At 37.0% G+C, this 26,569-nt stretch overlaps 1 protein-coding gene across 26 annotated transcripts in view; it reads left to right on the forward strand.

The window, feature by feature from the left end:
- Positions 1-26,569, forward strand: part of NRCAM (neuronal cell adhesion molecule) — a 140,660-nt gene that overhangs the window by 25,060 nt on the left and 89,031 nt on the right. For 25 of the 26 annotated variants that reach the window (XM_048947195.1, XM_048947166.1, XM_048947235.1 and 22 more), the window contains exon 2: positions 20,497-20,586. The exons of the other annotated variant lie outside the window; for it this stretch is intronic. The gene's annotated coding sequence lies outside the window, so the exon portion shown is untranslated. The remainder of the gene's footprint in view (positions 1-20,496; positions 20,587-26,569) is intronic. 26 annotated transcript variants of the gene reach the window in all.

Here is a 26,569-nt window from a genome sequence, read left to right on the forward strand (position 1 = left end):
GGCAAAACCATCTTAGGCCTCTGACCGGAACAGTGTTCTCTAGCAACATTAGCCACTTATAAAGTATTAATTACTCCTGCTAAGTGAAAGAATTCTATTTTCTTAAAATTTCCTGGTTTTCTGTGGCTAATTTTTACTCTAGTTAATATCAGCAAGGTGTTTCTATGAAAATGTATTACAGCTGACCTGTAAGAAAAAATGAGTTACCGTGGATGAGTTACTGTTTATTGTATGTTTTTTATATGAACATAATTTGAAATTGCCTACTATTTCCTGATTCCTTTGGCTTTTTTCACTCTACGTTGCATTTCTACCCTCAGGTTTGTGTTTATGTACTTTGAAAGGAAATGTAAAGATTCCACATTGTCTCTAGGATGATAGCTGGATTTGAGAGAAGTTTATTCCTCCTTCTCTTTCTTATCAAAGAGATAAGCAATTAAAAACACAAAAGAAAATCCTTCTGTACCCTTTTTCTGGGTTGGATTCATTAAATGTGTAACAGGCCGTTGTAGCACCGTCTCTGTGATCATAGACGTGATGATAGAAAATAGACTTGGCAGATCAAGGCAGTGTGATGAGCTGCTGAAGACGAATCTGTCCCACGTCTTTTCCCACTTTCCCTGAGGCAATTCTTCTCAGCACAGTAACCTATTTCCATCTTACTGGGCTATTTTGCAAATCTCATTAAAATATGATTAAAATGAAATGCAACAAAACTTATAAGACAAACTTGATTAGAAGATGAACTATTACATTCATATTACCCCTAGGTACTACTTGATAAGTATAATTTAAACTGTATTCGTGTTTGAAAGCAATTATCTGTTCTAACTAAAACTTCGTTTCTCAAAAGCATTTATTTTAATCTCAGGTTTTGGAAGATTTTAAATATCTTAATTTTCTTGGTAATTGATTTATGTTTATTAGAGCCAGAATTACCTTTCTTTTTTTTTTTTTTTTTTAATCTCATGCATAACGTCCATCTTCTGAACTCAGCTATGAGCTCAAATGCAGATAAAAATAATGTTTAATCTTTAGTTTAACTTCAAGGCCAATCTTATACTCTTGCAGTGATGATAAACTTTTGTGTTGATTGACTAAATGTGTTTGTAGAAAGGGATTAATTTACCATACCAGTTATCTCATAAAACACAAGTGCATAAGAGGGGTCTGGCTTTTGAATTCTGGCTAGGAGGAACTTACAAGTCTCTCCTTCCTGAACATGTAGAAATTCAATTGGGAGGAAATCACTGTTTCATTTGGTTCTGTTCCAAAACAGTCCTGTGGAATTTCTTCTTGACCACTTTCCTACACTCAATGGATTGTTTCCTGTGTCATGTCACATATTTAAGTTAGACAGGATGTATTTTAGCAGTTTACCATCTGTGAGCAGTTGTTGGGATTGCTGTTGAAGAAGGAAACTTATGAGAAGAAGACTCTTCACAAGGCCTCCCTTGTTCTTTAACCACGCAGGAATAGATTCTCTTGGCTTAACATTTGGCTCAGATGGGACTTGGTCTGGTGAGGCAGAGCTTTGTGAATTTGAGATGGGCAGTGAATCATGCAGATTCCAGTTGGAAAATATTATCCATTGTTCCTGCTGTAGATCTGATAGTTATTACCAAGAGACTGTCAAGTAAAAAAGTCCCTCTCTGTTCCTTTCCTGGTGAGTTAACCTGTCTTCTATGATTTTTTTTTACTAGATTACTAGTTTTTCATTAGAATCAGCTTTTTAGACCATACGTTCTTAGGGTATTCCCTCATCGATATCTAATTGCTGGTTTTTTCTTTCTTCTCTTTTTTTTTTTTTTCCTGCTAAGGCAGGAACCTATACCTAAAATTCAGTCCTAAAATCTTAACACCCCCAAATGTCCAGAGTTTACTATTGACTGGTAACATTTCTTGGTATTGGTATACCAACACCTTGGTATTTTTTGTTTATTTGTACGGTCATTGCAAACTGCTCTTACAGAGAACAAGTGTTGGGTGTTTTGTTTCTTTTTTCCTGTATGTTTGTGCCCAGCTAGCTGTTTTGGGACTAACATAGGGAAGCAGAGTTGTGCTTTTCTCCTCTGGTATCTGACAGGCTGGTTTGTATGGAAAGCAGTGCAGTATGAAAATTTACATTGCTGTAAATTGACCTGGGGCATACCTGGGGCTGGAAGCATCAGCACAGGCTTGAGAAGAGGCCAGCTTGTTTCTGCTGCTGCAGTTGAGATCAGCACCTGGCTCTGTGTTGATGGAGGTTTCTTGCACCTGAGTTGCTTCAGATGTAGCTGCGCTGTCTGTGTTTTGTGAGGTAATGCTATTACCTGAGGCGTGTTGGTGCTGAGCACAGCCTAAATGTTATTATAAAGAACAAAAGCTCATAAAGAACAGGGGCAGAGGAAAAAAGAAACAAGATTTTATGATGGTGTTAATACACATAACATTATTGAGGTCTCCAGTGGTTTTTGGATGCTGAATCATTTTCTACTATCCAGTTTAGATGGAGAAAGGTAGCTGAAAAATGTAGTAGAAAACATTGAGAAATAAACTTGTAACTGAAGGTTGAACATGAGAACACTTAAAATAGAGAAAAAGATATGGTATTTTAGGGTGCGTTTTTTGCTCCATAATAATTTAAAACATTCTTGTTTATTGTATGGGAAGAAGCGGAAAGCAGAACTTGGGTGTAAGGCTCAGCAGTGATTCTCATGATTTCCTTTCATGTTTCTCTCCATGCTTCTGTATAGCCTCAGCATTTGGGACTATAATTTGTGTGTTTGATAGGCATCTTAATTTCTTCAGTAAGCACCCATGAACAACTGAATTTTTTTTTTCTTCTCCTGTTTATTAGGCTGATGACTACAAAGCTATTTAGCTTTCTCTGTAATACTGAATTGTCATTGTCTTTTTTTTTTTCTTTCTTTTTTTTTTTTTTGTTTTTCAGTGCAAGGCAGGCAAATGTGAACTACCTTTGTTAAAGTAATCAATGAAGTCCAAGATGATTTATGGAAAGCAGTGGGTGACCTCTATTTGTTGGAACGTCCTTTGTCATCCTGATGCTTGCCAGGCAGCGCTGCTTTACAGCAGTGGGCTGTGAAGATCAAGTGTGCATACAGGGTGGTTCATGTAGTGCTGAAATTGAATGATGGCATGAGAAACTTTCCTGAGTCTAATACCAGGATGTAGAGATTCTTCCCCCCTGCAAATACAAACTCTTTTGTCAGAATATATCAAGTCTTTGTTACTATAGATTTCAGATAAGTGTTAAATCAGATTGAGAAAGTTCTTGAGACTCTCTGCCACTTTTCTTTCTTATAGTAAATGCATTACCTCATATAAGTTTCTTCAGGAAAGACCTTGTAAGGACTTTTGTGTATCGTCAGAGAGATGATCCATGTCATAGATACAGATTTTGGAAGATTCTTAGTGTCTTTTTAATGGCACCTGAGCACAAAGGTTGATGTCTTTAACTGGCAAGATTTCAATCGACTTGCATCACTGCTTGAGCTTAAGTATGCACTTTTAATTTCTTGCTGTGCTACGCTTAAGTCTTTGAAAAGTAATGTATTGTGAAATACTGTAATTTTATTTTATTTCTTTAATGCAGGGAAGAAAAGCATCCATGATATCTGAGTGCTGACTTTAGCATTTTTAGTGTAAAGGAGAACAGTGATAAAGCCTCAGTTTCAAATAATGATTCCCAATTCATCATAATTTGAGAGAATATACTGTATTAAAAGCTGTTTTCCTTACATCATTTTCAATTGATTTAATAGCCATTAAATTTGACTTGATCTGTTTATGCCTTGTGCTAGCATGTATTGCTTTGGAAGGCCTCATTAGCTGTCTATCTTCAATTAAATTACTTCTGCATGCAACAGGATTGTAATTTAGTTCATTATACTTTCTAGCAATCAGTGATATTTGGTCAATTGTTAGATGTTGTTTGATTAACTTAAGTCAATTTCCCCATTTTCCCCCAGATGAGCTTTCAAGGAGCTTTAAACCTCTGTTGCTTTCTAGTATCTGACTCATAAATTATTTTCTGAGCACAGAGAAAAGCAGAATTTAGTCAAGGTGTAAGGAGAGGCATACTCAGCTACCTTTTTACACTTATCTAAAGAGCTTTTTCTCAAATGAGAATGATGCAAAATACACTTCTAAAAGTTCATATTTCAGAGGAATTGAGATTACTGTTGTCAATTTGCCACATTTCTGTATTACCTTCTTTTAATGACAGAAATTTAAACAATTGCTTTGTAGTTTCTCACTAAATTTCTTAAAAGGAATGTTTAAAACAATTAGCATTAAGAATATTTAATCCTGTCTGCTTATTACATTGTTTAAATAATCAATTCATTATGAGAGTGCATTATATGGATACATTTGTACCAGCAGCAATTTACAAATCGTTCACTTACTATGAATTACTCAAGCTCTTATCATGTAGTCTTAGTCCAACTGTGTACTCTGCAGGAGACTGGCAGAGGAAACTGTCAGGAATATGTGGAAGACAGCCTCTCCCTGGAGACAGAGTGATCAGTGGGCAGCTGCATAGAGGACATAGAGGACAAAGGCAAGATGGTCAGAAGACTAAGAAAGGCTAAGACTAGTGGAGTGTCTATGGGATTGGCTGTGAAGCTTTTAAAACTTACTAATATAAACATGAGAACTTGAATCAGTGGTCAGCGTGTCTTGTTCTCCCACTCAAAACTTTTTTAATATTAGATTTTGGTTGTCTTTTTATGAAAAGTCTTCTGTATGCTCTGTAGGAAAGCTGAAATATCAGTTTCAAAGCTATAGGAACACACAGTGTTCTGTTTAGGTTTTAATATTTTCAAACAAAACAAAAAAAAAATGGCTGTTGATTGGGTTGAAATGCCTCTTTACCTATTGTGTTGTTAGAACTCGCATAGATAAGCTAAAAGTAGTAGGAAATTCTCAAACTGCAGACTTTTCCAGCTGAGTTAAAATGTTTATGCTGATTTTTCTTAAAATTTATGCAAAACCAGAAATAAAGGAAACAAGTATAGCAACATGTATTTAAAATACAAACCTCAATTTATCCAAAGCTACTATGACATTCAAATATTTTAAATACTCTCTAGGCTTAAACCATCAAATATTCAAGTGTCTTTCTTAAAGAATGAGTTTATCACAGAATTGAAGGAGTCATATACTTCAGTGTCTAATTATGATCTATTAAATTTAACATAAAATGAGTGCCTGCAACAATCTGGCTTTGCTGAAGAGTGTGTATGGCAGGGTTCTTTCTGAAAAATATCTCACCATGGGTATATGGCGGAGGCTTGCTTTTGTTAAGGTCAGCCACTTGGGAGTTCTCTATTTAGTGAATCATGTAGGTTGTGTAATGATTAGATGCCAAGTCACGATCTAGCACTTGGAGCTAATTTTACTTCCAATGTGCTGCTTTTGAATGCAGAGCTCTTCATGCTGACACTGTTATGTTCCCCTGTAGCTGAGGGAGGCTGCTCCTTGCTGCCAGGCTTCCTGCAAGGCTCTGAGAAGGACAGATGGGGCTGGGGCTCTACAGTGGCTTTGAGGCTCAGGCCCTGAGAATCCCAGCCGTTTTAGGGGCTGCTGGATATGTTTGTAGTAAAAAATCATCTGTTTCCTGATGTTCTTTTTGCATTCCTGAATTGCATGCTTCCAAAGGATGTGGGAGACTGAGACGAGTGTTAAGTATTGCTCGTTCTGACCAGCCCAGACATTGCCAAGCTATCTGAGCCAACTCTATGCTGCTCCAGCTCTGTACATAGCTCTTCCTCCTGTGGTTCTTAAAAGTGGAAGTGATGAAGTCAGAAATGCATCAAGTGACTGATTAAGCACTGCTAGGGTCTGCCTCCTCTTGTACCCTGACTCTGGGTCTCCTCTGAGCCGTATGTAGTCATCCTGTGGTGTAAATCAATTGATGTTTTTGTGAAGAGGCAAGGAAGTTTTAGTTCAAAGTATTTGATATAACGTGAAGACTGTGGTGCAACTCCATAGGATGTTCTTGGATAGGCATACTGTGTGTATGGGAGAGAGTATTTGAGAGTACAAGGGCTGCCTGAGATGGTGTTAAAGGCTGTTGAGAGAACCAGACTAAGGCAGTCTTATTAATACTGTCCAATGCAAGCAGCATTCAAGTGAAGAATAATTGTAAAAATCTAGTTGAGGTAACCTATGAAAGCTATGTAGTAAGCTAATAAACAGTCTGGGTGGTCTAGCAGCTTGGGGCTTTATTAAGTCCCTGCTTATACTGCTAGCATTACACATGTATTCAGTGTGAGATTTGACAAAGGGATCAGCACTGTAAAGCTGAGGGATGGGGAGAAAAGTGTTAGCCTGAAACGCTGGAAGCTTGTTTATGTGCACGGATTTGGAGGAGGGAAAGGAAGAGTGAAACAGATAAGAGTAAAGCCAGGAGGATGTGGGTGACCACAGAAGAAACCCCAAGGAACTGGAAAACTAAAGCTTGATTTGTGGAGAGTGTGACCCTTAGTTAAGGAGCAGCAGGGCAAGAAGAACAACTTTTTGTACATGTCCTATCCCTGGAAAGATGCTTCTGAATGGTATACTTTATATAGCTTTGAAGGCTAACTCCAAAATTTTAGGGTTGTAATTAATTCTGTATGTATAATCCACTGCAAAAGCATAAGTTGTCTCCTTTTTTTTTTTTTTTTTTGGCAAAATGACATTTGCTTTTTGAGGCTTCTTCCTTTTAGATAATTAATGCTGAGCTAACTGCAGCAAACCCGAATTTTCCAACTTGTGTCAAAGCTGTGGTTATTTAGAGTTATGCCATAAAAGGGAGTTTTTATCTCCAAATTTTGTTCTGAAATCGTAGTATGAAGGTTTTGCTGAAGGACCTAAACTTGCAAAATTAAGAATTCAGTAGAAACATTAGAAAAAATTTGCAAGCTTTAGTCTTATAATAATGTGCACTGTAACCGTTACATGGTAAGGCATGCTGAAGTTGATGTAATAAATCATGTTTACTCAAGGGGCAGGGATAAAATTGCTGCTGGAAAACTTGATTTTTAATTATTGATATGGATATAGGATAACACTTTGTTCTGCCATATGCCGTTTATGAAATATACATGGAATTGGGTGGTGGGGGAAGTGCCCTTACAAGAAGCTGGCAAGCACAGCCATAGCATTAAGTATCAAAACCTCCCGATAAATGTTTGCAAAACCTCAGTGGCATCGTAGGCCTGACTTCCCTGCTGTTTCTAGCACGAAAGCCCTGGTTTCTGTGTCCAAATACCTACCAGTGGGCTTCTGAGTATTCTGGGGTAGACTTTTTTTGCACTTTAGTAACTTAAAACTTTCATATTTGTTGAAATATGGGATGGGGTAGAAAGCCCCAGTGCTGCATGCTCTGCAGACCCACCCTGGGCCTGGTGATGGCACAGTGTCATGGCAGGGTCCTGTTAGTGCTGCCCAGCCTGTAGGAGGGCACAGCACCTGGTATTCACTGCCTCACAACAGCTCATTGGGTTTTCTGGCCTCGTAGCCAAAAATCAGCTCTTATAAAAGTCTGTTTTTGTTTGTGTTCCTCTTCTCCTCCTAGGGCAAAAACAAGCCACAGGCATTGTGGGCACAGGAATGTGGGGTTTAGTTTCTTCATCGTCTGGTGTTTGGCTTCTTGCTAGAGGAGCCAGGTGGCTTCTGTGGGTAGCTCACCTCTGCAGGTGAGAACTATTTCAATGCCCTGTAGCTTTAACAGATGCTATCAATATACATACTTGGTGCTAAAATACATGCACAAGCAAATGCAGATATTTTATTGCCATTTTACACAGACAGCGCTGCAGACTGTTTTGTTACCAGCCAGTCAGCCTGGCTCTTTTCTCAGTTTTCATACCTGGGTTCCTGAATTAGCTGCATACATCCAGATGCATTAGTTGCTTGCTTCTGATGAGTAATAAGGGAGAGGATGTACTTTGCAAAGACTTCAGTGGATGCAACAGAAGTTCTTGAAAGGGAGACTAATTTAGACTGACAGATGTTCAGCAAAAGATGCTTCGTAATACAGATACATTGCAGTGTTTGCTTTTTTTATTAAAAAAAATAAATAGAAGAGCATGTGTTATATTCTGGCCACCACTGATAATAAGCGCCTGATTTGAATGGTAGACTGGGAGCTCAGGGTCAGGGCATTGAGTACTGGAAAGGAGACCCAAACCAGAGCCAGATATGCCTAATAGGACTATGCAGAACAGAGAGAGGAGTGAGCATCTGTTACCATGACGTTGTCATTGCTTGAGTTTTTTTTGTCTTTTGAAGCTTGTGTAATTGTCATACTGGAATATATCATCTGCTGCTTCTTCATAGCCCTAAGTCATTTCATCTCTCAATATGCTGTGTAAAATAAGAGCTGCTATTTGACTATGCAGTGTTGAATGGTGCATTGAAGCTACCCATAAAAAGGCTTTGTAAAATAATCTTATATTTAAATCTATATTACTGAGAGTTTTTAATTTTCCTTTTGCAAATAAATGAATTTAATTGGCCTTGAAATAGTATCTTATTGTGAACATCTGAATTAACTATCCTTCTAATGCAGGTGGGATGGCAGAATATATATTTTTTTCCAACAACTGACTGGCACTTTTACTCTGTTTAATGTCACCTGAATTACTCCAAGTTCAGCATCTTTTATCTGTTTACATTGAGACTTTTGGGGTCTTTGTAAAAACAGCCAAGTAGTCTGAGTGGCTTTATAATGAAACTATCCCCAGTGTGAGGTTCTTTAAATATAAAACAGAAATTGTCTTAAATGATGAAAAACAACTTAAAAGCCATCAGTTTTTCTATAGCTGTGTAATCAACTATATTTTGAGTGATTTTCTTTTTTGTTGTTGTTATAAACTCGAAGATATCTTTATAGTGTTGAGCTGTCAGGAAAGCAGAACTTTTTAAATGTTTTCAGGAAACTGGAAGTTGAAAGTTTTGCACTGAGTGCTTTAAACTTGAATCTCGATCTCAAAAAAAGTTCAAATGCTCTTTAATGTTTTATTTTGAGAAAACAGACTTCTTGTCAGTGTTTAAAGTCAAAATAACATTAAATATTTAATGACACCACAGCTTTAACTTGCTGTGTGTTTTTAAAGCTCAGTACTTCAAAGTGCAGTAGTAGCTCTCTGTGTTAACCTCGATTGATATGTGTGTAAAAGTCCTTTCAAGTAACCTCTAGCCACTATTTTATTTTCTTTTTTTCCTTCCTTGAGACTGAATGCTATTTCCTGCATTGGATTTGGCTTTGTTAACAATATACACATACTCTCTTGCTTTTTTTTAGAATTTTGAGAGTGAAAGTATTGATTTAAAATTATTTTCTGCCTGTGGTGCTTGTGGCCCAAGTATTATTACTTTTCTGATAAGGAGGAACTGTGAATGCATACAAACACTGGCTGTGCTGATGGATTATTCTAGACAGTCTGTAACAACAGTGAAAAAATAATTTGATTTCCACTTGCAGAACAGTACCACTGCAACATAGGAATGAAGTGGACTTTTATTTTTAAAACTTAGTAAATATATACTTGCTTACGTACCTGTAGAAATTCTGGATTTAGAAGATTCACTAAAAGAAGATTCACTGAGTCAAAAATGACCTACCTGAATAATCAGATGTCAATACAGAATGTTTTCTATTCTTTGAGGCTGATACATAATTTGGAATAGGCTATACTGGCAGAATTCCAGTAAGACTTCTGGATTTACCATAACATAGACTTTTGCGCAGCACAGCTCCTGAACTTTTCTTTTATTGTTATGGTCCTCTGTTTTACTCACTGAAAGACACTGATTGGTGGTGCTGCCTAAAAATGGAGTAAAATAACTCGAATATGTTGCAAAAAAAAAAAAAAAGATAATTGTAAGGGGGGGGGGGGGGGAGTATGGGGTGAGGGAGCAGCTCTTTATGTGGACATTAAGTAGTTCTGTGAATTTCCCCCTTCTCTTTGCAGTATGTAATCTTACCTACAACTTAATGTCTGTTTGAAATCTGGTCTGTGAAGATGTAATGTAATAGCATTTTCTATTTGGATATATTTCTGATACAATGCATTAAGGTAAGTAAATGAAAACCCTCTGTCAGCAAAAATGGTAAAATATGCTTGTTAACAATGCCGACACCTTCCTGGTTTCTGAAGTGGATAAACCTATTTTCAAGAACATCTTATTTTTTCCTCCATTTTGATGGGATTTTCTGTTACTTTAGGAGGCAAGAAAATGGTCCCCGAGTAAAATGCAATGCTAAATCTTCACGTTTTCAAATGGTAGGTTAAAACGTGGCCCTGTGCCACAAGTCTAGCTGTGGCCAGGTCTGATGATGAGGTAACATCCCCATCAGGGTGTGACTTCAGGGAAAGATGAATCATTCGTTTATATATACAAACCAAAAGAGTTAAAATAATTTGATGTCATCAAAGGCTGACCTTCCCAGTCCAGTTAGAGAATTAGGTGAAGATCATTGGAGAGAAGGGCTAGCATAACTCATTGGAACTGGGAGTTTTACTAATGGGAAGAGGTGTTCAGTGCTGGTAAGAAAGTAAATTAGGGGAGCGTATGATCAATGGATGTTAAAGTTTAACAGACCATTCACAGATCAGTTCTATATCATGATAGTGAGTGATGTTATATATTGGATAAAGTAATGCATCAATTTTAGTCATGCCCTTAAAAGCCCCTCAAAGAGAAGAAGCAAAGTCCACTTGTAATATTATTTGATTACCATATATTTTATAAGCTCATCAATCTCTGAACCTTAAGGCTGCATTTGTTACATGCATGTGAGATCTGCCCTTTTGAAGAGAAACATTCTGCGTTTGTTACCTTCTCAAACTGCTGGAAATGCATTGATTCCCAGGTTTTAGAAGCTAGGGCTGCAGCCTCTCTTGTGCAAGTAAAACCCGTTCTATATATGGAGAACACACTGAGTTTGTATGTCAGGTAGCTATTTTACAATTCTATACACGGTATACGATTTGGTAGTCAAAAAGTGCTTAAAATGGGCTGTACTTAAATATAGAAATTATATGTAAATGATATTCCTCCTCCTCCAAATGAAAAGCTAAGTAACTTACGGATCCCCCACGATAATAATAGTACTTGTGAGCTCACATCATGCTCTCCTAGTGAAAGGAGGAGGCTGTGTTCCTGTGGAGCAACTCCCTTGCTTCAGGAGCACATCCAAGGAGCTGTGCCTGCTGGGGCATAGAGCTGCAGCAGGGCTGCCCTTCCAGCTGCTCCGGCTCTCGGCAGTCATGCTGAGCCAGATCCAAAGCAGCTTTGCTGAGTGGGAGGCAAACTGCAGATAACTGACTGGAACAGTTGGCAGCTCGAGCCTCTGAGGGGCAAGATCATTCCTTCCTTCTCAAGCTGCTGTGAAAGGGGTATGAAGTGTCTCCTGCTTGCTCCCTGGGGTCCAGCTCTAGAAAAGAAAACAAAAAATCCTCACGGTATCCCATTGCCCTCTGAGGTGGGAAGACAGTGACTCTCTTTTTGTCTTGCTGTTCTGTAAAGAACATCACTTTAATGGCGTAGCAGATGTTAAAGCACAACTTCAAAATAGTTTATTTTCATCTTCTGAGTATGTATTTAATAGAAAGAAAAATAATACTTCTGATGAATTTTGTTGCAAGTTTCCAGTTTTATTTTTGAGACTTCTTTTAACAGTTGGTTTCTTTGATACTAGCAAAACAGACTTCTGCAGAAATCATTTTCTTATGAAGACTCTTTGGCTTTCCTTGGTCTGTAAGGAATCATTTGACAAAATGTGTGAGATTGGGAAAAACCATGAAGATAACAACTTATCATGTTTTTGTTGTTGTTTTAAACTCATTTTTGTGTGTGTCCATATTTGATCCATTATTCTATAGAAATGAGGAGAGGGGAAAGATGGTATTTTCTGCCTCCATGCAGAAGCCATGCCACCAAGGAGAAAATGCTGAAGGTTTAGTCCTGCTTTATGTAAAGGAACAAATGCTGCCATGCAGTCTTTCTCCGGTTGTGGTTATAGAGAGAACTGTGCTGTGTCAGTGCCTGAGAGCCCAGTCCTTTCCTATGGTAGGCATTCTCTGTGAGAACCTATTGAGAGCAGTCCTTGGGAGACTCAGGTGGATAAACTTAGTTTCTAGGTGCCAGTCAAGATGCCATTGTGCTTTGAGCAGAGAGTTGCTGAATTTGTTCCAACTGTTTCAGGAAGGGGAGACAGCTCCAGGGCCTCAAGTCAAATTAGAGACACTACTGAGTTAGTTGCTTCTGGGTATGGTGGCAAATGTGATTGGACAGAGGAACTGAAATTTGGTCCTGTTCCAGCCAGCTCCCTCTTTGGGCATTAATATGTATATATGTTGCAGGCAGAAGTTGAAATAATGTCCTTTATACCAAGAGAAGCCTTTGGAAAGTTGAAACACCCTGAAAAGATTTTTGCAACAAAATATGATTTAGTATGTTCCTTTTCTTTCCTTTCCCTTGAGCATAGACCCACCGTCAGCACTGCTGAAACATAACACCAGCTGTGCTCAAATCCACTGTTCGGTCTCTATAAATGTTCTGCAAACATACGAATGTCAGCGGGAACCATTTCTTCCATATGGTGGCTTTGCTTCATATGTGCTTCCATATCAGACGCTTTTTAGACAGACTTTCTTTCTGCTGCCATCTACTGCATGGAAACAAAATGGAATGGAATGTTGGTGGAAAAGTTCAGCCTCTACTGTCATACACCAACATCTGCCTCTGACATTGTGGGTCAACAGAATAAAAGAGGAGGCAATACTTTTGGAGCAGCCATTGCATGTATTTTTTCCTTCCTAGAACCAAGATTCTAATTATTGTCTTTTGGCTGTAATCATCCTCCTTTTATTCTCTTTCCATTCTCTCACTCTGGCTTCATTCAATCTTTTGATAATTTAAGTTTAGTATTTCAGTGATTTCTCCCATCATTGCAGTGTGCCATCAGCTAATCGATTGTGTTGCTGATGCTATGAGAGGTTTTCTGTGTGCTGACAAATTTTCCTGTCCTGGGGCTTACAAGCTGCATGTTTGTCTATATATGTAGCGTGTCTCAGTGGTCCCTGTGTTTAAATGGCCTTAGGCATCCAGTGGTCAGGGATACTCTTGTGCACAAAGGAAGGGAAAAGCAGTTCACTCATGGAAAAAAAGAGAGAATAATGCTGGAGAAAATCTTAATGCTGTGAACCTCACTGTGTAACAGCCTCATCAAATGTAATATGAAAGGAGGAAAAGAAGGCCATTCACTTGTGTCTCTGACAATGCCAAGCTGTATGTGCTATAGCTGCTAAAATAATAAAGTGAATGAACCTTGAGTTGTTTGAAGAGGACTCTTCTCAGTCTGGAGTCACTGCTGGGAAATCTTGCTCTCCTTGACAACAGCTCTGTGTGCTAAACAGCTTAAATGCTGTACGTGTGGGAAAAGTCTCTCTTCAACAACTTCAGTGAAGTCGTAGAGTCATAGAATAGTTTTAGCCCTTTTGTCTTAGTTTAGTGCCTGCATTCCCTATGTATTTCCAGTACTACATTTTTTATATTGACTTAATTTTGACACAAAGTAATCAATTTTTGCTGTCTGTCTATGTTGAGCGTTGTGAAAACATTTTGCTGTTTTGTGTATTGAGGGATCTTGATTTCATACTAGCACTTAACACTTACAAGTCACTCTTCAGAATTCGTCTCCCATCCCAAGTATTTGGAATGCTTTTGGAGAGTTGGGTGTGCAGATAGCAGTTAATATTCATTCTGTGTTTTGACATAACTGGATAGCTTTGTTATGTCAGCATGCCTATTCTATCTTTAGGCTTAGATTGTTTGATATTAGATGATTCAAATCTACTGCTCCTTCTCTTCCTGCAATATTTCAGACATGCCTTGTTTAACTTTGGCAGTTAGGTTAACCATCTTGGGATCACATGCCCCATGCATGGTGCTGCTGAACCATTCTATCTTTCCTAGAGTTTTAGACCCCATTTCTTTTAAATGCTAGGACAAGGTTAACTACCAAGCTACTTGAAGAGCTCAGCTGAGTATTAACACTAGCTAAACTTTGGTATGACTGTAACCTTAGAAAGAATTTGTGTGTTTTTTTTTTTTTTTTTCCTTAGTATTATCATATGTCTTGAAAGGCCATTTGGAAGGGAAAAACCAAAAATGCATGAAAAGGGAAATAGATGAGAAGTCAGCATCATCTTAATGTTGCTTAATGTTTTCTGGGATCTATTTTTTCTTTTATCTTTTCAACAGTGGGTCTCAAAACAAGGAATTGTGCACTGCATATGCACATATTTTTAGTCTAAAGAGTTCAATAGGTTAAAAAGTAGCTTTGTTAACATGTAAATTGTTCAGTAAGACATTACTAATGGCTATATTAGCTTAAAGGCTTCCTGAGACTAAAATGATAATAAGATGTAAAACAAGATGCCATGGGTAATATTATGATTACTGAAAAATGTATGTAAATCAATGAGCATTTTTAGAGGCATACACGATCATTTCTGTCAAAGAAAAAATTTGCTGTTATGGCTGAAAGCTTTCTCATAATAAAAATGTATTGTGGGGTAAGAAAACCAGTTCATAGGGTTCTTTTTAAGTCTCCACCTTAAAGAGTCTGTTTTCATAGTTGCCATCCTGACAAAGACAAGTGACAGATTTTTGCTGTGGGTTTTGAGCTTACCATTAAATATAGCATCTCCATTTTGTTAGTGTTTTGAGTAGCCCACTGAGTAGCTGCTGTCTGAAGAGTACGAATCACAGTGGGAAGCTGAAAGGGAATGGGCCTCCAGAACATTTAGTGTTTAATGGGGCTACAGCTGTAGTGAAGCAGTGTGCAGAAATAATTCTGATTAGACTTGGTCAATCAGACAACAAAATCAGACCTGCCCCTTCATCATTCAGCTCTAAAAATTAAGAAAATAACTTCTGCTAAAGCCCAGTTAAAAAGAGAATGTCTGTTCAGTCAGTTATATTTTAGCTGTTTTTGATGAAGTGTGCTGTCAAAAGCGGAGGGGAGCAAACAGTTACGCTACTCAGTAAGAGAAGTTGCCTTTTTCATTTGGGGCTTCATTTTTGGGAGGAATGTCTGAAGGTATGTAAATAGTGATCTTTTACCACAGTTAAATAATACTAAATGCAAATAACATTGCAACTTGTTTGTGGCGTAGTAAGTAGTTTATTATTTACAGTTTCACACCAGCTGTTTTCATTAGAATATACAGTTGTAAATGTGCAATTAAAAAGCGATGTCTTCAAATGGCAAAGGAGCCAATTACTCTTAAACAACTTTGAATGGTCTTGCCTAATGAGCACTGTATTATCTGATGACAAACCTTCACATCAAAAGCAAATTGCCTGTAACTGTAACTTCTGTTTTTCCAAGGTTTTGCCTTCTCAGCAGAGTTCTTTATATCTCCAGAAGCATGGGACGTGCCTGAAGTGGGAACTCAATTAAAACACTCTGATTTTATTTCATTACGTTTAGGTGTTCAGGTGGTTGTAGCTGTTACAGACCTTACTGGCAACTTGCTTTGAAGTAGATTCTTTCTTCTGTAGAGATTGTGCTTTTGTGAAGGAAAGCATTGTTCTAAGCAAGTCTTGAAATCGGAGTAGGTTTCAAAGGAGCAGATGAAGTTATTGTTCGGAGCTAATGCTGGTGCTAATAAATGCTGACAGGATTCCAAGGCTGCTCCCTAGAAAAGCTGCAACTCTCTTGAAGTTAGAAACATTTTAAATTTTAACTAGACTTAGAAACTTTTTAAAAGGTTCTTTCTTTAGCAGTTGGTAACAGGCACTGTTCTATAACCAGCATTGCTCCAGGGTGGTTCCTTGGAAAGCAGAGGTGGTCCAGAGATTGGTGTGATGTGTGAAGTTGGTGGCCTCCTTCTAACACATTTTCCTGTGTTTCCTGGTATGTGTATGCTTTCTTTCTCAAGGAATTTCACCTGTTACCGTATATTGGTTGATATCTGTGGAGAGCAGTGGACTGCCTATTGGCAAGCTGTCTAGTCCAAAGGATGGACAAGAGAAATGGAATAAGGGAATTCCCAAGCTGTTATTTAGGAGGAAATTCTGCATAAGGTGTGATCTAGATCAAAATTGTTGTCAGTTTTATATAAATATAAATGGATTTATATTCATAGATAGAAGAGGCCAGTTACTCTTAAACAGAAAAAATGCTCCGATACAGTGAGAATCATTTTACTGAAAGGCTCATGCAGCTAAGCAGATTTAGCTTTGCTTTTAAATAAATACAGGGAAATGTTTAACCCCCTTTGTATGGCCACAAAGCCTGTGCTGATCACACAGAAGCATGGGAGGTCGAGGACAAAGCCATTGGCTGCTGGAAAGGGCTTTTTGTGCGTGCTTCTGCACAGTGCTGTGACTGTGGGGCTTAGCAGCAGACTCTTGTCAAGATTACAATGTGGAGGGGAGCGTGTTACAAATCCCTATCTCCCACTAACAAAACAAAAGAAAGAAGATAAAAAAAAAATTGAGGAGGAGGTCTGTATAGCTATATGCACAAGGTAATGGCTGATTTCCCTTTTCTATTCTGATTCTTCTTGATCTGTTATGTGGTTGAGGTCTGTGTACCTTGGTAGCAGTTAGCTAGATTTATTGAGTAGCAGGAGTGTGGGGAAATGGAATTTAAACTTCTGATGCAAGAACAGACCTATTCTGTGTAACTTATTTAAACCTTTAATTTTGATTAGCTGTCTAAGAATTGAAATGAATACTCTATAATTTATTTCCATTGAGGAAGGCTGCAACTTTGCAACATATTAAAGATGAGAACAAACATAAATTCTGTTTTGACTGTTGTAATATATTGAACTAGTTTGTATAAAATGAACACGTTGCTGGAAAAAATATTAATATAATCTGGGCTGGACTACTTGCTTTAGAATAGGTATTTAGTATAGATTTATCTATTAGGAATGAAAAACTGAGCAGTTATCTTTGGTGTATTTACAGGATGTGGGTTTTTTTGTTTTTGTTTTTTGTTTTTCCATTATTACTTTGTCAGAATCATCTGGGGTTGAACACTGCCAGAAATAAGGTAGATATGACAGAAAGATGAATCACTGTCCTCATCAACCACCAGGGTACTTTCTCCTCTTCAGAGAGCTCCTCATCACTCCTTAATTCTGAAAGAAGAAACGACATGAGGGTGAATGCTAGATCTCTGCAGTTCAGAATAGCATAAACCAGTGCTTAAATACATTAAATATATTTTATATATTTTTTTATATTCTAAAGCAAATGTTTTTCCAGGTCCTCAAAATGTGTTATGCTAAATATTTTCCTACAGTGTTGTCAAATAAAAGAAAGCTGAATTATATACGTGTGTGTAGGTAGTATTAGTTTTGGGGAAAAAAAACTGTGTATTGTGCCATTTTACTGTTATTTTTTTAAGGTTATGTTAAGAAGATGATTCTACCTTTTGATGAATATATGGAATACATTTTATCTAAAACCATTTGGCCAATCTGATTATAAAATAAAAATGGAATTTTTGTGTTTTGATTTCTTAAGAATTTGAACTTTTTTTTGTATATTTTTTTAATTGCAATGCATACTTTCTCATTCTAAATCGTACTTACCTAAAATCTATCAAGGTTATTAGTTTTACTGCTTTAAAAACATCTAAACTATATAAATTTTAGTTCTTTCACAAACTTTTAAATAAGTACATGGTAAGGATTTTGATTTGATTTGTAGAATTAAAGGGTATATTTTATATTTCTTCTTTCACCCAATAAGTGATAAATTAGTTTCTTCAACTTATTTCACCCAATCTGTAGACTCCTTTATATATATATATATTTATATATATATATAAATAATTATATAAATATATAATATATATAATAATATATATAATATATATAATTATATTAATATATATAAAGGAGTATATATATATATACTCCTTTATATATAAATATATACTCCTTTTTATATATATATATATATATATATATATATATATATATATATAAGATAAAACAGTTTATAATGTTTTTACACCATGTTCTTAACCTCTTAACCCTTTGATTTTTTTTTTTTTTTTTTTAATTTTTTTTTTCTTGTTTCATTCATGCTGTCTTACTTGTGACTGCTCTGCTATGGTACAAGTGCTCCTCTTTCTTTGGAAGCCAGATACTTAGTTATCCATTTTCTGTATGTGAAGTCATATGCACAAGTAGTCCTGAGCCTATTGTCATGCTTAACTTTTAAACATAATCCTTGTGGCTACAGCTGTTTTCACTGGTGGTAACAGCCAACCAGGGACAAATTCCTGTCATTCTGATAGGATAATTGGCAAGTCTCTTATAAAACAGACTGGCCATATATCACCTAATGTAATCTGAGTTTCATCTGGGTACCGTGATGTGTCTGTGGCCCTAATGTAAAGCTAATTGGTGTTGTAGTTCACAGCATCTCAAGGGAGTTGCATGGCAGTCCACCAAAGCCATGAGTTTGTAGCATAGCATTGTGGGGGCACTGGGAGTGTTTGGGGATGCACTGACTTGCAGGGACTGTCTGTAGTGGAAAGCCAAAACTTGTGAGCTCAGCTCTGCGGATGTGGCCCCTAGGATGGACTGTTCCCTTAGATGTGGGTGATCTGGTGAGACAAAGCAGCTGGGAGGAAGTGTGAGTGGCAGGACAGATGCATCCATCATCTTTGTATAGAAAGGATATGTATGATTATGGTCATACTCAAGGGTTTTGGTCAATTAGGAGTTGCACATAACAGTTCTGAATGCAGTTTCAATGCTGACTTCGGCTAACTGAGGTCCTGTTAGTATGTGACAAGCTGGTCCCTGTGGGAAATGTGGGTGTAAAGTAGGGAGGGATTTGAGTGCCTAAGTAAAGATAAAGGCGATGAAGTGATTTTTCACCTCAGTGAAATAAAGGATAGATGCCAAACTTCAAAAGTTACAAAGACAATGTATTCTTCCCAGTTCTTTATTATGTAAGAACAACTAGTTGATTAGAAAGAGTAGAATAGAAAGCAGTGTATGAGAAGAGAGCTCTTTTCTACTGGAAGGAACAGATACAAGAGAGGTCTGCTCAACAGTTAAAACTTTACTGGGTTACAGAATGATTTAAAAATAATCTGGATTTGAAAATACACAGAAGGAAATTGTTAGACAGCATTATCACATTGACAGGAAAATGATATTACCAGATCACTAATGCTTGCATTTTTCTCCTATTTCATTGTACAGGATGGTGCTGATCTGCTGTTGAGAGTAAATGATAAACTTTTTAACTGATATAGTTTATATTTTAATGTGTGCTGTATAAAATACCGAGTAGCTTCACTGCACTCAAACTTGTCTGTTTCTTCTGGTGTGTTGTTTTGTCACCAGTTCACTGAAATCAGGACTGTGTTTGTTTCAAACATAGCTTTACAGTACATTGCTTATCTGCAAATTAAGCTGAAGAGCTACAATGGAAAATCTCAGTTCAACATTTTTTGAGGCTCATTTTCAAAATGTACAGTCTTTGAACCTTGATCTCTTGAAAGTTCTACTCCATATATACTTAACAACTGAAATATAAGCAACCTTCTTCTTGACAAACACTCAAATATATCTAAAACGGGGCATTAAAGTAACAAAGATTGGAGCTGCTTGTGAAGTTCTCATGAATAAAGGAGGAAGACTGTATCTGAATTCACAATAAGCTTTATCTTGCTGTGTTCTCTTTCCTTGTGTTGAACTTCTAATTTGGGAGATTTACTGTCTCATCCTTCATCAAGTGGGTGGCATCTTTGTACATGGTAGAGGGGTTGGAACTAGTTGATCTTTGAGGTCCCTTCCAACCCAAGCCTTGTGATATTCTCCTAGAATGCATGAGATCAAAAGAACAGCTTACAAATCAACTGTAAGCCCAGATCACTGGTGAGAGCTGTGACCAAAACTTTTCCCTGAAGTAGAAGCTTGCTGATGGTGCTGCTGTGACCTTCGAGTCTTAGACGCTTGAACATTTGTATCCTGAAGAACACTGCAGCATTTGATCTTGAAGCGAGTACTCAGTATGACTTAAGTTAGATTACTGAAATTCACGAGGGCATGGTTAGGCTTTCCTACTGGCTTGGTCAGCCTTTGTGCAACAGTGGTGTTTTTCACTGGATTCTGAGAAAACCTAGATACGGAAAACATTGGATATGTCAATGGGTGATCTGGTTTGAGCTGATGGATCTAGCTATGTTATTTTGTAGAGCTAAATGAGAAAAATAATTTTGAAAGCTAGTTGTTGTCTTTTTTTGTTCCTGATGCCTCCCATTTGTCATTCAGACCAACATAGGTTTAGCTGCTAGTAAAATAACATTTCACTTAGCTCACATAAACCATACAGGATTTAGCACTGCACCTTTATGAGGACATATCTGGTGTATTTGTTATATTTTAACAGCAAATGTGATTATTGGCCTGTGTAATAATTCAGATTCTACATCATTTTTTGCAGGCAAGGCAGTAAGACAAAAGACCAGCTATACAACAGAGAGAAGGGAAAGTAAATACACAGATCATCTTGCTTAGAAGTTTTTTCTGTAAGGTAAGAACTTTTTCCTTCAGATTTTAATCTCTAAATTTAGAGGAAAAAAGCTACTGACATTGAGTTTCTATGTTGAAAGTTTCTTTTAAGAACTGTCAGAGTTGTCAAGTAGTGCACTCTGCGTTTTGCTGCTTTTCCATGTTTGTTTGGGTTACCAGGTTGTAAATAACATAAACTTTAAAATGACAGCACAGTTTTTACCTGAACTGCTCAAATCAAATATATTAACTGGAAAAACAGCTAAATTATTTCACAGCTTCACATAATTGAAGGTAGGCTTAATCATCTCTGATATTCCCTGCTGGAGAGAACAGGTGTCGTGACAAGCCATCTAGTAAACAAATCAGTCTGAGAAACAGAATTTGAGAGACTTAAAGTATTTTTGTACCAAAGAGATTTTCCTTTTAGCATAGGTCATAAATATTTATAAATATTTGGTGATAGGGATATTCTGAATTCTTCAGTCTTGCAGTTTTTTCCTAAGATTAAAATGCCAGTTTTGGGAGTTTCTGAAATAAGCTTTGATTTTTTTTTTTTTTTTTTTTTTTTTCTCCCCTTCTCAATCTCAGCCCCTTCCTGCTCTTGTAGTTGAAATGCATAAGACTTTCCGCACGAGAACAGAGTTAGCCTTACTTGAAGTTACTAGTAGCTGCTGAATAGTCATCTGTGTTTTAGTATTTGAATTTATTGAATAAAAAAAATCTGATTTTGTGTCTTGAATATGGTATTGTATACACTGGAACAGACCTTTTATCTTCAAGTGTGTAGGCGTGGATGACTGCAGTATTTTAAGCCTCATTTGTGTATTCAAGCTGACAGCATCTGACAGTGTCAGTACGTGGTTTAGAACAGAAAAGTGGGTAGATGCTGAAACTGCGTGCTGGTTTTGTTTCTAAAAGTAACATTAGTATATCCTTTCTTTCCAACAAAGATTTTCTGCTTCAGAGATCTCTTGTGAAATGGTTTATGTGTTAGTCACTCAGGAGTTAAATGTTGCTTTGCGTAAAGAGGACTGTTACTGTAGGGTTTTGAAACTAGACTGCTCTGAATAAAAGATAACCATTGAAGATTCTGAAAGGCTTTTTGGATGGTAATCAAGTTAAGGAAGTTCTAAAGTTCTTTTGGCTTTCCTGCTGGCTGCTTTCGCTCCCTAAGATCCTGGCACCCTATCCCTGTGCCCTCATTGCCTCCATAGCTCTAGTTCCTGGGTCAGGGAATGCCACCATTCAATGACCCCCCAGAGCTACTTGGATGAGTGACAACCAGCCAGCTCCAGAGTGACAAGTGTTTGAATGTCTAATTGGGTCAGTGCACAGGTCCATGCTCCTTGTGAGATGTTCTAGCTTTCCTCTGTGATGTTTTCTTGGTTCCTCTCATTTTTCCAACAGTTGTAAAGCGAAATTTTCAATACTTTATTGCAACAGAACAGACATTAGGAAAGTAAAAAGATTATTATTATTATTTTTTTTCCCCCTAGAGTCTTATGGATGAGGTAACATTATTGCTTGACTACTGACTAGAGCAGTGGCAAAAAAAATCCATTGAAGTGAGGAATATATATTGATACAGGTAGATACTGTAGTGGGCAACACAGCAATTTGACTGGTGAAACAAATACATTGTCTTAGTCTGTATTTACATAGCTGATATATTGGTTAGAGTCTTGGGCATCAGGAAGCAACTGACCCTGTGTGGCATTACAAGCAGTTGGTGTTTCAGCTACTCTCACTGGTTCTGTAGCCACAGCAGACTTGTTAAGGGTGCACTTTGCCTCGTTATCTTGGACATTAATAAAATTGTTGAACAGCACTGGCCCCAGTGTCAACCCTGGGGCTATGCCAGTGGTGACTTGCTTCCAGCTGGACCTCATGCTGATCCCAACCATTGAGGCCAGCAGTGCACCCAGCTTTCATCCTCCCTGTCCTCTTATCTAGTCTGTCCTTTATCAGTTTGCCTATAAGGATCTGATGGGAGGTAGTGTCAAAGTCTTATGAAAGCCAGGATAAACAACATCTGCTGCTCTCTCGTCATCCACTGAGCACACAGTTTGCTGGTCTGTTTGCTCAGTCTCAGTCTGAGTCATGGCAGGTCCTGCTGGCAGAGCCACTCTGTGAGGTTGGTGTTTCCCCAGTTCAACACTTATTTAAAACAATATTGGCAATTTTGATTTGACCAGCTTGCGGGATTCTAACATAATTTTTTTCAGTGGTGTATATTAAAAAGATTCAAAAAAGGACACTTGAAGTTTTTCATGCTTGGCAATGTTTAATGTGATGTGGGTAGCAGCATTATTACTGTCAACATCATTTATATAGGAACTGTTTATATCCCTACCTGCTGTCCTTATTAATAAAAAGGTCCACTGACAAATGCAAAAAATAAGGACCAAAATGGAGTATATGTATGGTTTCTAAGGTAATTGAAGTTCATATAAACTGGTTTTGCCTGATTTTTTTTTTTTTTCTCACCTTGCTATCTGAAGTTTCCTTATATGAATTTGTTAGAATAAATTGACTGCTCCTCAATATTTTTTTTATTTTTTATTTTTATTTTTTTAGCTCTCTTGTAAAGTTTTTTTTTTCTTTTTTTTTCCTGTATGCTAAAATGGGACAGCATGTGAAGAAAATACATAAACCTCGGTTGTTGATGCATAGGTTTCTTTTTATAAGAACTTCTGTTCATGATTATGGAGCTATGTACATTATTGCAAGTTTGAGTTGATTTTTGTGGCAATCATGAAAACAATCAAAGAACTTATAAATAAAACCTTAAAAACATTTTTAACATGATCTTAATGAGGATGAGAAGTTGAAGGTGTAGAGAGGATGAGAAATATTAAACCAGTCTTTGTTCTGTTTTTGCTCTGAAGAGCACTCAGAGCTCTCAGCTTCCTGCAAGAGATATAGTGAAGGGTCTTGAAAATGTATTTGAGTGCATCTCAGTGATGCATATGCACTCAGTAACATGCCACTAGGATTGTCTGTTAAACAGCAAACAGCTATCAAGACCTGGATATTTTCCATCTAACTTTAGGTGCTTGGATACATCAGATACATTAACAGCATGTTTTTTTCACTTGTACCAGCAACTCTATCTGGCAAATACACATCATCTGATCTTCAAAGATCTCCTCCTTTTTCTGGAGGCTGGTGGTCCTGCCTGTGGCAGCGGGGGTTGGAACTTGGTGATCGTTGCGATCCCTTCCAACCAAAGCCATTCTGTGTTCCTCAGTGTTTTGTTATTTAGGGATCTGAAACTAGACATAGTTTTCAAGACAAATACCTCACGATTACCAGCTGGAGCAATATCATAATTTTCTTAAGTCTGCTGACTGTGCTTTCATTACTGCTCCCTCTGACATCCATAAGCACTTGTTCTTGCCCTGTCCTTCCCTTGCTGTGATTGACACTCAGGAGTGAAACTCTGTCTTGTATTGCAGTTGGATCTTTGTGCTGTTCGTATGTATATATATGATATATAATATATATATTATATTTGATATATAATCAGCCTTGCTCAAAATAGAGTACATTACATATATATATATATATACATAATACATATATATATATAATATATAAATACAAAAAAAATATATATAATGTACTCAATTGTTTTGAGCAAGGGCTGGTTGTTCAGTTTAGTACTACTACCTTGTGTGAGAGCAAACAGTGAAACTTTAAGAGACTAGTAGAAAAGGTGTCAGCTGAAGCAAGAAATATGAAAGTAAGGATTAGGTAGTTTAACACCACGTATTAGCTTCACACTGAAAGAGCAAAACACCTTCATACAGAACATAAAAGGAGCATCTGTTATAAAAACAATCTGATGGACTACCAGTTTAGATATTGAGGATGCGATGTGTGATCATGCATATAGGTGTGTGTTTTTGTTTTGTTTTGTTTTCTCCATAGGAACAGCAGTCTCTTTTCAAAGCACATCTTATTTGCTGGGGGCATTAGTAGGAAAATGTTACTTCTGCTGTTGGTGTAAGAGGTACCCATATCTCAGTTACTGCATTTCTTTTAATTTACTGGTAGATATTGTATGGCTGAATTGATTACAGACTGGAATAACGTCTTTGTCCTGTATTCCTGAAAGAGGAATTTGTCTACAAAGAGGTTTCATAGTAGATAGAGTGCTATTTTTTTCCTAGGAGAGAAGGGTAAAAATTTGAGTTACACTTGAAATACAGTAATAAAAGTAAGGCAAACTAGCTGATAAATTTATAATCTGTCTAGGCACACCTAGAAGTCCACTGAGTTACATTAAGCCTAACAAAAAATGATCACATACAAAGGCGGGATTGTTATAACCTGCTGGTGCAGCCTAAGGTGAAAAAGAAGTATCCAGACTTAAGCTTTTTGTTACCATGCCTTGACCAAGTTTGTACTTGACAGGACCTCTTATTCATGAGGCCTAGAGTCTTGTAAAACATTCATCCACATTCTTTTCCTTTTTGTTTGCCAGACAGAAAGTAATGCTGCTTTCAGTCTTCTGTTTCAATTCCCTGTGACTTTAGGGATTGATATTGGGAATGCACAATGGCTTTAGCACTGCCCTGACTTGATAGTTTATAAAAACACTAAGGTATTGCTAGGCAACGTTACATGTATTTGTACAAAGTCCAATTTTAATAGATATTTTAAGAAACATGTTAACCTGAGACATAGGCAAAGAAATACAGTATTGAAAGAGACTGCAGTGTTATACCAAGACAAAAAAAGGGAAAAAAAGGAGAAAAAAAAAAACCTGATTTTTTTTTTTTTTTTACCTGGGTCTGTCATGTGGAAAGCTTGGCAGTGCTGAATTTGTTATAGAATAGTTTGCTACTGCATAAGGCCATGTTTATATTTACAAGGGTATGATGGAATAAAGAAGCTGAAATAAAGGATTTTATTAATTGAAATTTCAGGAAAATAGTGTGGTGCTCCACAACACAGAAGATGAGCTTACAAAATCAGTTGATAAAAGACCAATGGAATGGATTACAGAGGGATAAAAAGAGCAGAGGACAACAGTTCAATATGGAAAGGGATAAATTGTTTTCTAAGTCACTATTTTTAATCACTATCTGCAATAATAGAGTAAAAGAAGATGCAGTTTCTTGTTTTATTATAAATTTATAGAAGAGTTATTAAACATAATGGGCAGATGATATTAATGGATGATCTGAATAGATTTATGCATTAATAAAATGTAATTATAATGAGTAAAGGCAGCAAATGTTATGCATTTTAATATCTGGAGGGCTTTAGCCTTTGTTGAAAGATGATGTATTTGTGCAGAGGAATACAGATCGCCCTTAATTATCTGAATATTTTTCTAGGCTTTTGTGACAGGAGTGCATTATGTCTAAATAACTATGAATATTAAAGTGTCTAGTACAGTATAACACTGTTGGTATTAATTTTGCACTAATTATTTCAAGGAAATCATAATCTAACAGCTTTAAAGCTCCAGAATCATTTTTGCATTATTTTATTTTGTTTATCTCTAAAACAAAACGTTTGTGTTATCAGTGTTCAGAATTGGTAGTAGATGATTCCAGGTGCCTCTTACCTGGAATGTATGAATTTATTTCTAAGAAGGTAGGGTTGCAATGGGATAGCAAATCTTGATCTGTGCTTAACTTAGGAGGAATAAAGACAAGTACAGGGCTATAAATAACTTCCCCCATCTTTTGATTCCTTCCCCCAAATCTCCTTTAAGGCACAGAATGGATAGAAGACCACTGACTGCTGAAAGTAATAGTAATTGCTCCTTTGAATGAACTTTAATCGTGGCTTTGCTAGTCTTCAAATCCTGGACAATGTTTTCTTGTGCTGTCTCCTCAAAAATATATTGGTCCATTGCTAGGATCCATTGTGTTATATTGTGATCCAGTGTGTTACATTTCCTGAGCTTCAGATCATTCTTGGTGGAATAAACCTTCTAAAACATACAGAAACGTTGAGTAACCAAATATTGCTATGGAAGCTCA

This window comes from Lagopus muta, chromosome 1, assembly GCF_023343835.1.
Source record: "Lagopus muta isolate bLagMut1 chromosome 1, bLagMut1 primary, whole genome shotgun sequence".
NCBI lineage: Eukaryota > Metazoa > Chordata > Aves > Galliformes > Phasianidae > Lagopus > Lagopus muta.